Raw genomic sequence first — 16,105 nt, forward strand, 5'->3', positions numbered from 1 at the left:
GCCTGATGTGTGTATGTTACGCACATTTTGACGCCTTCCAGAGATAAGGTCTTTTAGGATATTAGAACCAAATTGGCTGTATTTTTGAACCCCCAGAGATCTTGCTAAGAGGCAGGGAGAAGTTAAGTTGCTCAAACCTGAGGGGTGCTGGCTATTCCTCTCAGCTCTCTTCCAGGTATGTCAATTGTACGTCTGCTTTGCTTGTTACTGTTTCATTAATATTGGGAAACACGAAGGAATGTGGTACTGTGAATAATGAACCAGACTACATCCTGACACCACCTTTATCTTCCTCTCTACCTTCATCTTCACTCTTTTGTTTTTCATCATCAGTCACCTACTGTAATATTGTTCAGGGAAATCACTCCTGTTAGGTTCGGAATCTTCTGAAAATACTAATTTTAAGACACACACAAAAAAAAAAAATGTAATCCTGGCTTTCCTACTTCCCATTTCCTTTCCTCGGATAGGAATTATCCTCGTACTGAGAGTCTTTTCTTCCTTTTTCCAAACAATTCCTCGAGTGTTCAACGACTCTACTTGGAGTGGGATTAGTGACATTAATATCACCTAACTTTAGATGTCTGTGGTGTAGTTATCTTTATATGAGTAAGCTGTCTAAGAATGGAGGCTTACCTGGAACATTGGTCAAATGGCCAGCTCTCTGCAACATTCTCTCAACTTTGTTGACCAGATGTCCATAGACTGTAAAGGGCACTTAGGTGCTCATCTCCCATGTTAGCAGATGCCTATACTATCGTCATCTAGAGTGGATGGGCAATTCTAGGTAAAGACACTTAATTTTATGAGTGCTACATTTAGTATTTAAATCTACAGTTGACTGCCATCCTCATAATCCACATACCTGTCCTCTGTTCTTTTAATGTCTGTTTACAAGAAAAAAATCGTACAAAGGACTTGTATGACGTTAAAGCAAAAGTTAGGCTGTCCAGATTCTTTTTTTAAGATTACAGAAAAAAAACTTTCAGGAAGAACCAAATTGCTAGAAACTATTTTGAATTCCTTAGAGGTCCCATGCATTATTGTTAGTAGGCTAAGATAAGAAATTAATAAACAGAAGACCAACAAAGCAACACATTCTTCTTTAGTAGGTAGGACTGCATACTGATGTGGAACAGAAGTTCAACAGGCTTGCAGCCCAGAAGGCCAATTGTGTCTTTGGCTGCATCAACAGAGAGGTGGCCAGCAGGGCAAGGGAGTGGTTGTCCCCCTCTGCTCTGCCCTAGTGAGGCCCCACTTGGCGTCCTGCATCCAGGTGTGGGGCCCCCAGCACAACAAGGATGTGGAATTGTTAGAGCAGGTCCTGAGGAAGGCCACAAGGATAATCAGAGGCCTGGAGCACCTCTCCTATGAAGAAAGGCTGAGAGAGCTGAGGATGTTCAGCCAAAAGAAGAGAAGGCTCTGACATGACCTTATTGGAACCTTTTGATACTTAAAGGGGGCTTATAAAAAAGATGAAGGGCAACTTTTTGCCCAGGCAGTCAATGACAGGACAAGGGGGAATGGTTTAAAACTAAAAGAGGGGAGAATTAGATTAGATGTCAGGAGAAAATTCTTCACTGTAAGAGTGATGAGACACTGGACCATGTTGCCCAGAGAAGCTGTGGATGCGCCACCCCTGGAGGTTTTCAAGGCCAGATTAAACAAGGCCCTGGGCAACCTGATCTAGTGTGTGGTATCCATGCCCAAGGCAGGGGGTTGGAACTGGATGTTCTTTAAAGTCCCTTCCAACCCAAACCATTCTATGATTCTATGATTTGTAATTAGCTGTCTTCCATTTGCAGCTTTCTGATTGCCCTTCTCACAAAGTTCTTTTCAAGCAAAATAGAATAACCTTAGTAGGGAGTGGGTGCTGAATATTCATAAATGTTTCAATCTAGGTTAATTTTCTATTAACTATAAGATTATAAGGTGTTAAGAAATGCATTATCACTTGACACTTTGAACCTTCTGTACAACTTTCAGAAGAAGCCATAAATTGTTTGTACTTTGGTTGACATTTCTGTATAATAAGGTAAAGATATTAATCTGTCTTTTTGGGAAGCTGTTTGATTTCGTGTGACTTCAGTACCAAGTCTGCAGTTATGGTCATGGGTAATTTTATGTTTTTGCACTTTCAAACTAGCTTTATTGATATTGAATGTTATAAATGGTTCAGAAGGGAATCCCCCATAGAATTTGCAAACCAAAGTATGGTATAACCTTATTTTACCTTCAAAGAGAAATTTTTTACTTAGGACAGACACAGGCTTTCAAAGTAGCATAATGTGATTTCTGACCATTCTCTGAATGCAGCAGACAGAGTTTTTGTCCTCAGTCCAACCATACCTTAGTTGAGTAAAAATCCCATCACAGACTGGGAGAAAAAATCTGCCAGAGAATTTTGGACAATGCAGGAAACCCTAGGCTTTTTTCATGTATACAGTATACTATACCGACAACTGTGGTATCAGCTGAGGTCTGAACCTTAAGAAGATTCAAGGTGACAAAAAACAGCAAACATAGAACTTGTAGAACTGCTGCATCTTTTGCCTGAGACCCCCTTGACCACCCACTTCAGGGTGACTGCTGAGCTGAGCCCATACAGTGAAACAGCTGGATCTTTCGTCCCCCTGTACTCGGCTCTGGTGAGGCCGCACCTCGAGTACTGTGTCCAGTTTTGGGCCCCTCGCTACAAGAAGGCCATGGAGGTGCTTGAGCGAGTCCAGAGAAGGGCTACGAAGCTGGTGAGGGGTCTGGAGAACAAGTCTTACGAGGAGCGGCTGAGGGAGCTGGGCTTGTTCAGCCTGGAGAAAAGGAGGCTCAGGGGTGACCTTATCGCTCTCTACAGGTACCTCAAGGGAGGCTGTAGCGAGGTGGGGGTTGGTCTGTTCTCCCACGTGCCTGGTGACAGGACGAGGGGGAATGGGCTAAAGTTGCGCCAGGGGAGTTTTAGGTTGGATGTTAGGAAGAACTTCTTTACCGAAAGGGTTGTTAGACATTGGAACGGGCTGCCCAGGGAAGTGGTGGAGTCACCATCCCTGGAGGTCTTCAAAAGACGTTTAGATGTAGAGCTTAGGGATATGGTTTAGTGGGAACTGTTAGTGTTAGGTCAGAGGTTGGACTTGATGATCTTGAGGTCTCTTCCAACCTAGAAATTCTGTGATTCTGTGATTCTGTGATTCACCTGTACTACACACACATGGCTGCATGGAGCAATCGTTTGCCCACCTTTTTTCTGTCCTAAAGTTTTACACTTGGTAGCAGACCTCTGTGCTGTGCTCGTGTGCTCTACATGTAGCTGTCACACTTTACTGAGGGTCTTACCCAAATTCAAAGAAAAATGTCTGTCTAGCTTTGCCTCTGGAGCAGGAATTGAGATCTATAGTGTCAGATTATGACGGTCAGAGCTAGGCCACTTATGGTCTGCTGTCCACCCTGAAAATCTACCTCATATATAAATACATTTGTGGTTATACAAATTTGTAGTTCACTTCTAAGAAGTGTTGAGTTTCTTCTATGATGTACAGTTTATCTGTCACATTGCCATAGCATCAGGAGGGGCTTTGAGAGGTCAGTAGTTCATTCTTCTTCCACAAGATATGATGAATGGTGCATATACCATTTCTAAATGAATCTGAATTTATTACTACCAGCCTTTTCTTGAACTTTGGTGTGGGAGATGGGCACTTGGAGACCCCACAGAAAGAAACAAGTGAATCAGGGGCACCATCAAGCACCTTAAGCTGGTGTGTAGAGTCATGTTTCTAGAAACATGATATCATGATATATTGCAGTCTTCTTTTCTAATGCTTTTTCTTGTGCATCAAGCATGGCATTGCTAGCCAGTCAAGGGAAGTGATTGTCCTGCTTTACTCTGCATTAGTGTGCCCTCACCTCAAGTACTGTGTGCAGCTTTGGTACCACAGTATAAGAAAGATCTAAAACTGTTAAGAGACTGTCCAAAGGAGGGCTACAAAGATGGTGAAGGCTCCGGAGGGGAAGACATATAGGGAGCAGCTGAGGTCCCTGGGTTTGTTCAGCCCAGAGAAGAGGAAACTGAGGGGAGGCCTCATGGCAGCCTGCAGCTCCTTCACGGGGGGAGCAGGAAGGTGCAGGCAGGCACTGAGCTCTGCTCTCTGGGGACAGCGATAGGAGCCAAGGAAATGGCTTCAAGCTGTGACAGGGGCAGTTCAGGATGGATATCAGGAAAAGGTTCTTCACTGAGAGGGTAGTCAGGCACTGGAACAGGCTCCCCAGGGAAGTGGTCACAGCACCGAGCCTGCCAGAGTTCAAGAAGTATTTGGACAATGCTCTCAGGTACATGGGCAGATTTTCTGGGTAGTCCTTTTGGACCTAGGAGTTGGACTCGATGATCCTTGTGGGTCCCTGCCAACTCAGGATATTCTATGGTTCTATGTTCTATGATTCTTTGATTCTTTTTCCCAGCACAGCAGAAATTTTCAGATACTCCAAGAACAGTCTGAATTCTGTTGGCAGACCCCCACTAACACTGCTAGGAGAAGCTCCATGGTTAGAGCCACCTGCTGATGCTGGTGAGGAGGCCAGCAGGCAGGTGTTTGCACAGCTCACTTCCTTCTTTCTCGGACATTTGTCCAGACCTCCGGGAGCTCCTTCACCAGACCACTGTGATCTGTCTCAAAGACATGAGTGGCTTCCCCTGTGTTTAAGGAGCCAAACAAACTCACTGAGGGAGTAGATGTGTGTCGGCATGCACGAGGGAAAGAGTTAGGAGGAAAGAGCAGTGGGCGATTGGAGCAAGACCATGCCAGCCAGCAACAAGCAGCTGTTGGGCTGGCACAGGTGTCTCATGAAAGCTCACAAGTTGTGCAGAGCTGAGGCTACAGGTCATTGTGGGGTTGGTGTTTGGGACCTTGTGCCTCAAACTCCCTGTAGCAAGCCAGGTTAATGTGAGCCCTGGCTATGTGGACAATGAACAGACGAGGGAAGAGACTTCCACAGTGTATATAGCAGAAGTGATTATAATATATAACAGGCTGATGTTACTGGATTAAATCCAGATCTAGCTTCTGGGTTGTGAGAAGGAGGCTACAAAATTAAAAAGTGGGGAAGGAGACTTAAGGATACCAACCAGAAGACAACTGGACATAGAGCAGTTAGTGATCCATGTAGCTGTGACCTGAGCAGGCACAGCCCTGTGCAGTGCTTTGCTGTTCCGTGCCATGTAATGCCATGCTGTGCCGTGCTGTACTGTGCTGTGCTCTGCCATGCCATGCTGTGCTGTGCTGTGTCATGTCATGCTGTGCTGTGCCATGCTGGACTGTGCTACACTGCACACCAAGCCTGACCTTCAGGCTGCATGGTGCTGCACAACCCCCTTGGCTGCAGGATAAGCCCAGTCAGCTCATGGCAACACAGGAGCCTGCAGGCAGTTCCTGCTCAATATCTGCAATCGTACAACCTAGACTTCATCCTTTAGACCTCCTCCTCTTGGCTGTTTTTTCTCCTCAGTTTTCTGTCTTTGTTCCTTCAGTAGTAGTACTCTGCCCAGGAGCACAACATATGACCTGGCGACGTGCTTCTTACTGCGCTTCCTCTTGTAGTAAGCAACTTTACAAAACGGGAATGAGAACCGAAGAAATAAAGGACTTGGAAACAAGGTTTAGTGATTGCAGTGGGCAAACCACAAAAATCCCAGTGTTACGGTACTCAGGAGCTTCATGTAGTAACAATGATAGAAAGCACCTTTCCAAGCCCAAGAAATACCCTACAGCCTGCTATTCTTCACTCTCTTAAATGATGGTGATTTGAGTGTCCCCTGGCCGAGGAGAAAATTAAGCACAGATGTGACACTGCTGCACGAGCGTACAGCCAATTGACTCATATGCCACAAACAGGCACTTATTTTGCCCTTCCTTCTTTGATGGAAGCAACTGTCTCCTCTCCTACCAGTACTTCCAAAGAAAAGTTACTTGACGTCATGCAGACACTTGATAAATTATTGGCAAAAGGATCCTCTCTGAGGAGATTAACTTCAGAGGAAAAAAGAGCTGTATGTGTAAATAACCTTCAGATATGCCTATCCCCATAGCCACTTGGGTTCTCTCCTGGGCAAACTGGGAATTTTTGGAGGAATTCTTCTCTAAGTGTACCTGATCAGCAGACTCCATCTGTTTGCCTTCAGCATCTTTGTGTATGGGGCAGGAAAACATGCTTTCTGCTTCAGGCGAGAGACCTTGTAGGAAGAAACAGGTGACCACTAGCCGTCTTAGGCTGGTGTATGGAGTCAGTAAGGGAATGATTCACTTTTCTAGAAGCATGGTATATTGCAATCCTCATTTTCTAGTGTTTTTGTTTGTTTGCTTGCTTGCTTATTTGTTTGCTTTCCCAGCTCAGTAGAAATTTCCTGATATTCAGAGCACTGTCTGAATTCTGTTGGCAGACCCCCACTACTCTGCTGTGAGAAGGTAAAAGCAAATGAAAACATTTGGGAGCTGTGTCATTTTTGCAAAAGACACACCACATTTTGGCATTGATTTCTGAAAAGCACTGTTGATTTATGGCAAAACTATAGCCAGAAAGAGATATAAACTGCCATTTGGTGAGTAGATACACTTGAAAACTTTGGTGGTGGACACTCACGTAACTCTTTGGTTTGGTTTCCTGACTTTAACACAGCATCCAGAATCTAAAGCTGGGTGGTACAGTTCCCCAGTTGGCTGAGGAAATAGGATACTCAGAAAACTGAATAACAACAAGTGCAAAGGTTAAGGAGTGGGAAAAACTCCCACCTACCAGTAAATGAGAGGTAATAACCATTCTGGGTGGCACTGATAATCTCTTTTGCATACCTATCTTTAGGTTGCAGATGAATGCTTCCGTGTACCTGGAATTAAAAAGAAGCGAAGAGCAATCAAGTGGAGAGGTGCCAGCTTCTTCAAAGCATCTGACTGGTTAAAGCCTTATCATGGAGTGGTAGAGCATGGCTTTGAGTCCTGTTAGCAGTGTGGAATAAAGAGGACAATAAGTGAAGAATAAAGAGGACACCAAGAGGGAAAGCACGAAGGAGCTTGACTATGAAAAACAGAGCTTAGGGCATTTGTTTAGGAGTTGGAAATGATTGATTCCAGTTCCCAGTCAAGGCTCTAGGTTCCATTTGGAAAAGTTACTGCCTAAAAATCAAAGTAGTTCAGGGAAGAAGGTACAAAACCTTCAAAGTGCTTCTGTGCTGTCTTGCCCTCCTGCTTCCTTCTGACCCCATGGATGTGTTATTCTTTTTTGCAGCAATGCTTTTATTTGACACTGGGCAGGGAGGCTGCCCACTGACAAGCAAGCAAACCTATCATCTGACAGAGATATTGCACAGCTGGGTGGTATCTGAATGAAGTCTCGCCTTTTGTGAAAGGACTGTAATGGTAATCACAGACTTGTGAGATACGTGCATTAGCCTCTAGATCAACACAGAAAATTATTTCCCTCTTCTTCTGGCTACGTTTTAAAAGTCTATCAGTGGATACACAGAGTACATTCTTTTGAAGAATGTTTGCAGTTATTGAGACTTTGCGGGAGGACAGGTACACAACTGGGCAGAGATATACACTTAAATCTGAGGTAGATACATGTGGTGGTTTTACCATGCTGTGCAGCTGAATTCCACCACAACTGCTCCCTCACTCCCCTTCCTCAAGGAAAAAGTGGAGAATATATGATGGAAAGGGCTCAAGGGTTGAGATAAGAACAGGGAGATCACTCACCAGTTATTCTCATGGGCAAAACAGACTCAACATTGGGAGATTCACTAATTTATTACCTATTACTTGCAGACTAGAGCAGTGAGAAACAAAAAGCAAACGAAAACCTGCCTTCCTGCTGCACTGACCTTGGGGACTGCAGGGCTGGTTCTCGCTCCTCTCTCCCAGCTACTGTGGCACAGCAGTTGTTTTTTGTTTGGTTGTTTGTTTTGTTTTTCTCCTTTCTTAAATCTGCCCTCACAGAGGCACAATGTTGCTCACTGGCTCAGCTCTGGCCAGCAGCAGGTCCTTTTTGGAGCTGGCTGGAGTCAGCTCTGCTGAGACATGGGGCAGCTTCTGGGCTCTGCTCACAGAGGACACCCCTGCAGCCCCTCTCCCCACCCCCCACCCCCCCACACTACGTGCCAACATTTACCCCCCCCCCAAAAAAAAAAAAAAAATGTTACTTAAACCCAAAACAATATATAAGTGTCAAAAGTGGTGAGAATTACAGGAGCAGTTCTAATATACATTATCCAATGGTTATCTTTGTAAGAGGAAGAGAAACTACAGTCTCTGCAGATAGAGAGCAGGCAGAAATACTTATTAAGGTGAGCATAAATACTTCTGTCAAGAGTTCATCCACTCCTTTAGCAGCCTGTTTTACCAGGTTTATGAAGCTGATACTCTCTCCGTGCTTACACAAAAATAAATGCAGCAAGAGAGCTGGTCCATTTGAAGGACTGGATGCCACTTAAATCTGCCTAAACTGCAGAAAGAAGAATACAGCGATGGTGCATCATTAGGTACAAAACAGACATGCTTTTAAAGCAGCACGTAATGACAGTTATGAGCAATGCATATTATTATCTGAGAGAAATTTGGTATAAATGCAAGAAGGAAAGTGAAAAATAACCCTTATCTGTTTCTGATAAAGTGTGGTTTCACTTCTAAAAATTCACTGCTTACATGATTGCTAAGGCAGAATTTATGGTGATAATCTATATAAGGATTCATGGTCCGTATGTGAGATTAGATTAAATAGAGCTGCATGTGTAGATCAGTATGGTTCACACACGCACTCACAAAACCCTATTGCTTCCCATAACAATCAAGATGATGATAAGCAGCCAAATGCAAAAGAAACCTGAGTTTGGCCTGTTAGGTTAGCAAGCTGAAAATTCCAGCTCCCAAACTCCCGCTGAGCAGCCACGTAAACCTGGAAGCAGTCAAACCTGGCAGCGGGCTTTGCAGACAGTTTCCAGTATGTGCAGTTAAAAGGGGCAGAGGGAACAACATTCAGATGAATGTTGAATTGTTATGAATTTTCTTTTAGGCTGGATGTACCAAGTGGGTTCTTTTTGTGATTTTGTGTGTGTGTGGTTTTGTTTGTTTGTTTGTTTTTGTTTTCCTCTAAAACAGTAAACCTCACATTTCTGAAAAGTGAAATTTCCCTGAATGTTCCCCTTGAAATGTTCACTTCTTTTCCCAACCTACAACTAGCGGTTACTATGGAAACCACTTCACCCACCTTCCATATTTCTCAGTTTTTACTGCAGTACCTTTCACAGAAAATTCAGCTGCAACTTCATTGAGAGAAAAGCAGAACTACATAAGAATTGTTTCATATTTTCACACTGTTTTGTCCTTTACAAAAGTACAGTAAAACAGCTGTGAATTCTGAAAACACATCCAGATGCAAATATCATGAGCTGCAGTCTCTCTTCTAACCCTAAAATATGTTTTGCATTTATATACTCTCTTTTGCCATCTCCACAGTACTTTGCACTGCTGAAAAAGAAGGGAAAGTTTTTGCATACACAATGTCACAGTGCATTGCCTTTGTCTGTAAAAGACAATTGAATTCTGAGGAATGTCACAAGCCACTCCACCACCACACCGACTACTACTGTAGTAGGAGGGCCTGACCTCTGTCCCAAGTACTCATGGTCAAAAATGTATCTACTCCCTTTCTGGTTTATTTATTGTGTCAGACTTTTTTACATTTGTTTGACAGACAGTAAAGAGGGCAGAACTTGGCAACACCTGCCACACATGTCAAGATTCATAGATTCATAGAATGGTTTGGGTTGGAAGGTACCTTAAATATCATCTAGTCCACACTGCCCGCCACGGGCAGGGACACCTTCTGCTAAAATTCTTGGATACTGGTTAGCAGAAACCCCTGTGGTGGTTTAACAACACAAAACAAGTAAAGGCTATGTGGAAGTGCAGAAGAAAGAAATTACTCTCTACTTCCCAAAAATGAGCGATGCTTGACCACGTCCTTGAAGCAGGGCCTCAACGCACGTAGCTGGTGTTCGGGAGGAGGACAGACGTCTTCACAACGAGAGCCCACCCCTCCCCTCTTCTTCCTTTTTCCACCTTTTATTGCTGAGTGTGACATCATATGGTATGGAATATCCCTTTGGTTGGTTTAGGTCAGCTGCCCTGATGATGTTTCTTTCCCACTTTTTGCCCACCCCCTAGGAGGGTCAGAGAGAGTCCTGATGCTGTGCCAGCACTGCTCAGCAGCAGACACAACACCGGTGTGATCCCACTGCTGTTCTAGCTACAAGTGCAGAGCGCAGCACTGTATGGGCTGCTGCAGGGAAAGTTAACATCCCAGCCAGACCCAGTACAACCCCTCCTAGAGCTTCATTAAGAGTTCAGGTTGTCCCCTATTACAGAGGATAAACTGTTCTTCATAAGCTGTCAGGTCATCCTTTACACATGGAAGTAGGCTCTTTATTTATACTATAACAACAGAAAGTGCCATTGAGTATTCAGCCGCAATGGTCCCAGCTGTCATTCCTAACATTCCCATAACCATTAGTGTTTGGCTTCATTATCACAAATTACTACTTCTTTGTTTTAACCCCCACCCAAATAGGGTGTTATAGACTGTCCAGCAATAAGTGAACATACTGGAATCAGTAAAGCAATTACTTACTATGAAAAATAGGCTGAAAACTACTTTTTTTTTTTTTTTTTTTTTTTTCTGTTGAAATATCTATTTCACATATTCCAAAAATGCAAAGCACTGTTAGAAAATGACCAATTCTTTTCACAAAAACAGTCTCCCAGGAACACTTAAGAGTGCTACAGCTCCCAGGGAGGGCTACTGTATTTTCAAAACAGTAAGACGTGTTTGGAAACTGAGAAACTCAGACGGGAGATTCCGTATTAATCTGTCAATAAGTAATTATGTTGGCTGAAACTAAAGCAAGAAGGCAAAACGCTGTTCTTCTAAGACACGAATCAGGATGATGGCTTGCCCTGCATCAGAGTGTGCTGAGTGGTGAAGTCAGGTGAAGGGGGACACAACACCTTGGTTGTGCCATAAGTACTTGTTGAGGTTTCAGGAGAGGATTAGCTGTGTTAATTGTGCCAGCCAAGATGCTATGGTGTATTGGGTTTATGTGACAAGGTTTTGGTAGCGGGGGGCTGGAGGGGTGGCCTCTGTGAGAAGAATCCAGAAGCTGTCCCATGTTAGATAAGGGCCAGTTTCAGCTGGCTCCAAAAGGGACCTGCTGCTGGCCAGAGCCAAGCCAATAAGCAATGTTGTTTGCACCTCTGTGAGAGTAGATTTAAGAAAGGGGAAAAAAAAAAAAAAAAAAAAAAAAAAGGGAAGAGTGAGAACCAGCCCTGCAGCCCCAAGGTCAGTGCAGCAGGAGGGCAGGTTTTCGTTTGCTTGTTTCTCACTGCTCTAGTCTGCAAGTAATAGGTAATAAATTAGTGAATCTCCCTATGTTGAGTCTGTTTTGCCCATGAGAATAACTGGTGAGTGATCTCCCTGTTCTTATCTCAACCCTTGAGCCCTTTCCATCGTATATTCTCCACTTTTTCCTTGAGGAAGGGGAATGAGGTGTGGTGGAATTCAGCTGCATATTAGGGTAAAAGCACCACATATTATTTGCCTCCAGCTTTTAATTCTTCTGACCCTTGGTACATCACAAACACTGCTAATGCTTCTCCTGTGGTGAGTCCTTCTCTGTTCTCTCTGGAGGAGTAAACTTTAGGATGAGACCTGGAATAACTGTTCAGGGATTGAACTGACTGAAAAAATGAATTCCTGTTGCATAACAAGTGCTTTTTGAGACTCTTTATCTGGCCATAAGCTGTGCATTAAAGGCCTTTACAAAGCAGGAAGACAACAGAAAATACATTTTAGAACAGAAAATAAATTTTAGAACAGAAACTGGGATATTTTGATTGCTAGGTGCTTTGTTAAGTTCCTTTTCACCAGCAAGATGACAGGGCAATGGCCTTCAGGGCAGGCAGCTAGGAATTCAGTAGTTACACATTACAAAGAAGGTGGCAACTGAAGAAAATAAGCCACCAAGATTTCCTCTAACACATTTTTCCTGTGTGAAAACCAATCATTTTCTGGTAAATTCTTATTTCTCCCATGACGCTTATCATCTCAGGCTCCTTTATTAGGTTTCATGCAACCTTTCCTCATTTACAAATTTAGCACCCTCAGGAGTATTTTTCTGTGCATTTCTATGCCTGCTTTCACAGAATCACAAAATCACAGAATGGTCGAGGTTGGAAGGGACCTCTGAAGATCATCTAGTCCAAACCCCTTGCCAAGCAAGATCACCTAGAGCACACTGCACAGGATGGCATCCAGGCAGGTTTTAAATATCTCCAGAGGAGACTCCACAACCTCTCTGGGCAGCCTGTTCCAGTGCTCTGTCACCCTCACAGTAAAGAAGTGCCAGAACCTCTTGTGCTTCAGTTTGTGCCCATTGCCTCTTGTCCTGTTGCTGGACACAACTGAAAGAGACTGGCTCCATCCTCTTGACACCCTCTCCTCAGATATTTATATACATTAATGAGGTCTCCCCTCAGTCTTCTCTCTTCCAGGCTAAAGAGGCTCAGTTCTGCCAGCCTGTCCTCCTACGACATGTGCTCCAGCCCCCTCATCATCTTAGTGGCCCTCCTCTGAACTCGCTCTGGTAGCTCTATGTCCCTTCTGTACTGGGGAGCCCAGAATTGGATACAACACTCCAGATGTGGCCTCACCAGGGCTGAGCAGAGGGGAGGATCTCCTCCCTTGACCTGCTGGCAACACTTCTGAATGCAGCCCAGGATACTGTTGGCATTCTTTGCCACAAAGGCACATTGCTGACTCATGGTCAGCTTGCTGTCCACCAGGACTCCCAGGTCCCTCTCTGCAGAGCTGTTCTCCAGCAGAACACCCCCCAGCCTGTACCGGTGCTTGTGGCCAAGAAGGCCAACAGCATCCTGGCTTGTATAAGAAGCAGTGTGGCCAGCAGGTCCAGGGAAGTGATTGTCCCCCTGTACTTGGCTCTGGTGAGGCCGCACCTCGAGTACTGCGTTCAGTTTTCAGCCCCTTGCTACAAGAAGGACATGGAGGTGCTCGAGCGAGTCCAGAGAAGGGCTACGAAGCTGGTGAGGGGTCTGGAGAACAAGTCTTATGAGGAGCGGCTGAGGAAGCTGGGCTTGTTCAGCCTGGAGAAGAGGAGGCTCAGGGGCGACCTTATCACACTGTACAGGTACCTTAAAGGACGCTGTAGCGAGGTGGCGGTTGGTCTATTCTCCCACGTGCTCAGTGATAGGACAAGGGGGAATGGGCTAAAGTTGCATCAGGGAAGGTTTAGCTTGGATATTAGGAAGAACTTCTTTATTGAAAGGGTTGTTAGGCATTGGAATGGGCTGCCCATGGAAGTGGTGGAGTCACCATCCCTGGAGGTCTTGAAAAGACGTTTAGATGTAGAGCTTAGTGATATGGTTTAGTGGAGGACTTGTTAGTGTTAGGTCAGAGGTTGGACTCAGTGATCTTGGAGGTCTCTTCCAACCTAGATGATTCTGTTATTCTGTTATTCCTCCCTAGGTGCAGGATCCTTGTGCAAAACTTGCCTTGTGCAATACCTCCCCATTCTTGGTGTACAATGCCCTTCCTAAACACAAAACAGAGCAAGTACTGAAATACACCTAAGAAAATAAAAGAAAACACACAGAACATCAGATTGAAATCCTAGATCTAAAGCATGACTTTCTGTTAGGCACAGATAGATCCATCCAAGAAGACTTCATGCACACCACGCGTGTATCAGCAACAGGAGAATATATTGACAGTCACACCCATAATAAATAAAGATAAATTTCAGGAGAACCTGGATTGACCTGAGAAGGAGATAGTTTTCGAAGGTCCTGTTGGGACAGGGAAAATGGCACAGAATAGCAATGATGACATTGACTGTGCAGTTAAGCAGAAAGTTTCCATCTACGGGAAGTATGAAATTCTTTTCTCGAAAATGAAATGGGGAGAGATATGCAAGGTTAGTGGTTATATAGATAACATAACAAATGATCTAGTTAGATCACTGTTGACCTTACTGGAATTTTACAAGGAAGCTTGTAACATGTAATAAAACAACAGCCTATAAAGATAACATGCAAGTTATTGGCAATATGCTGATTAAAGAGGTAGACTTTTCACAGTTCTCAGAGAATTAATGAAATAACTTATATATATTGAGAAAAGTGAAATTCCACAGCCCTTTAATAAGGAAGTACATGTACAAAAGTTGATTACTGCTCTTCATTATCTTTACGTCACATGGTACTCATAGAACTCCAGGGTTTTAAAAGTGTAATTTAGAGCATCCCTCCTGGAAAACCTCATGATTCTGAAATCACCATAGATATGGGAAATTTTGTGTGCATCAGATTAAAAAGAAATATTTCTAGAGCTTAATTAATAAAATCTGACAGCTCACCTTGCCTTGCCTTGCTAGTAACCTATATTAACAAACATCGTTCTGTTTTACAATAAAAATGGCTTATTGACTAGTCAGTTAAAATGCTTCATGCAACTTCATTCTTCCTAAAAATGAAAAAAGAAAACTCAACTAAACATAGAAATCCCTAAAAAGCCCCACACCATGCCTAACACATGTTGATAACTCTGACATATCATATAAGGCAGTCACATCTTTTCTTACAACACGACTGCCTCTGTGTTGACACTATCTCCTCTTGCATCCAGCTCAATCACATTTGCTGTCCTTATTCACAGCAAATACCAGTCTCATCATCAAGCAGAAGAGCAACAGTCACTCGTTCTGACACTACTTGCTCCAAAATTGAATAGCAGTTCCTTCAACCTGAATAAACATGTTACTTCCAGGTCCTGGTGCCAGAATATCTTCAAGGTTTCTTCAGAATTGTATAATCTAAGCAGATAAGCCGCCGTGGAAGAAACCAGGAATTCATCTCTCATCTGGCTGCCCTAAACACCAGGCCACCTCCCCAGCATTCCTTTGTGTGCACTTTCCTGAAGGTCTATGAACATCAATTCTTTCTTGCACTCTGGCTAGTGAGGGCACAGAGGGAACGCATCTCCCAGCAGACACCCACAGCTTAACAACCAGACTGCTTGCTTTGGATATATGGGTGTGAAGCACTGGATTTTCCACGTCATCTGCAGTCATGTAAGATTAGGGACATGGACTGTCACTGCCTAGCACAGGAAGCAAGGACCTGCTTTTGCAGCCAGTCACGAATGCAGAGAGATGCAGCCAACAGAGCACTCCTGCCTCATCCAGATGGATGGAAAGGGTAGGCAAGGCTAGTAGGCAACTTCCCTGTCCTTGTGGGGTACTATGGTGGGCACTGTAAACAACATGCTAATCAAATTTCCTTCAGAGATGGCATAGGCAGACCTGGTACTGCTTCATGGCAGAGGAATAGGATTAAAAAAAAAATTACTAGTGTCCCTTTTTTATACCAGGGTCCAGTGCAACTCACACAGTTGGCAAAACACTTCCACAAGCAGCTTGGATGAAAAAATACCCCTCTGTCCTGCAGTTCCAAAGGGAAGGGCAGAAATGAGCTATCTCTGCTCTGATAGAAATTTTGAAAGTGTAAATATCCATATATGGTGTAAACGGAAGCTCTGCGGTTTCAATTAAAAAATAAAAAAAATGCTTCCTGACACCCAGTTGTGTAGCACCTCACTGCAGAACAGGGCTGTATGTCAATAGGCAAACAAAATAAGTTTGGTCCTGAGCTTCCTGACACACAGTCCAGGCCCCACTGGTATCCACAGGATGTTTTACAACTTTTTCAGACTATTTCTATAATTGGAAAAATCAAACCAAAACTTTTTTACAGTGAGGGTGCTTAAGCACAGCAACAGGTTGCCCAGACAGGTTGTGCAGTCTCTGTCTCTGGAAATTTTCAAAACTGGACTGGACCATGTCCTGAGCAACCTACTCAGAACCTAAGCAGGAGTGTGGGGTGCTAGATATCCAATGGTTCATCTGATCTCAAGGATTCTGCAATTCCCTAAAAGGTAAATTTATAAACTTACTTTACAAATGAGTACGGCACTCAACTTCCCCAAGTCCTTATGAGCG

The sequence above is a fragment of the Oxyura jamaicensis genome, chromosome 2 (genome assembly GCF_011077185.1).
Source record: "Oxyura jamaicensis isolate SHBP4307 breed ruddy duck chromosome 2, BPBGC_Ojam_1.0, whole genome shotgun sequence".
In the NCBI taxonomy this organism is placed as follows: domain Eukaryota; kingdom Metazoa; phylum Chordata; class Aves; order Anseriformes; family Anatidae; genus Oxyura; species Oxyura jamaicensis.